The sequence below is a fragment of the Centroberyx affinis genome, unplaced genomic scaffold (assembly GCF_046629955.1).
Source record: "Centroberyx affinis isolate AG114_WGS23_722 - 3 ecotype Tasmania unplaced genomic scaffold, CSIRO-AGI_Caff_v1 ptg000449l_1, whole genome shotgun sequence".
Lineage (NCBI taxonomy): Eukaryota > Metazoa > Chordata > Actinopteri > Beryciformes > Berycidae > Centroberyx > Centroberyx affinis.
Window position 1 is genome coordinate 65744 of NW_027279111.1, and position 1079 is coordinate 66822.

Below are 1079 nucleotides of genomic sequence, written 5' to 3' on the forward strand. Positions count from 1 at the left end.
CTGCTTTAATCACAGTAAGAGCCCACATTTTTATTTAATTGCCTTGTACTTATTTGATTGATGTTTAAATATATACATATATAAAGTAGACTTGATAAAGTATATGAATTTATCTTGCAGGCGATGAGCTCTTTGTTTCATACTATAGACGTATGCTGCCACCATGTGATTCAGATTTGAATAGCAGGAAGACAAGACCGGTTGCTCTATTTCCTATGTCTGTGGCTTTCACTTGGGTTGGAAGAAGAAGAAGAAGAAGAAGAAGAAGAAGAAGTGTCATTTGCATTGTGCAACTTTTTACATTACATTTCAGACAAGAATATCTCATCATGGACATAAAAGGAAGAAGTTATTTTAGTCTGTTCCGAAAATGCTGTTGGCAGGGTTTTACTGTAAAACAACCACCAAAATAAACAAAACAAAACAAAACAAAAAACACTAAGGAAAGCCTTTTTTTTTTTTTTTAATTTTATTTTTATTTTTTACTTTAAAAGACTCCATCTTTACATAACTTACATCAGTTTGGTACCACTTAACGTGATGTATACTATAAATTCAAATCATAAACATTAATGTCAGCCTAAAGGCAAGGCAAGACAGCTTTATTTGTATAGCACGTTTCATACATAGCAGCAATTCAAGGTGCTTTACATTAACATAGGCAGACAAAATACATTAAAATACATAAAAAATACACAGGCATTACATTGCATTTGAATACATAGAAAACAGATAAAAAGATAAAGATACAATCTGCAAAAAGTGCAAAAACTGGTTTGTAGTGCCTGAAAGATCAATTAAAAAGCCCTGGTAAACAAGAGGAATGGGTAGGCTAGATTACGCAAATAAAGCAGAGGTGAGTAAACTGAATTTGGTTAGGTTTACCTTTCACTACATCTCTAGTTACGGCGGCCTCCTAGTGGTTCAATTCAAACTTACAGTTGAACGTCCAAGATGGGCGGGGTTTACTCCTTTTGCTCCCTCCCCCGCATGGTGAGGGCGCTGACGTAGGCAGTCGAGGGTAGCAACAGTTGCCTCGAGACCCCGTCGCGCCATAGTGACTGTAGCCGTGGAGACAG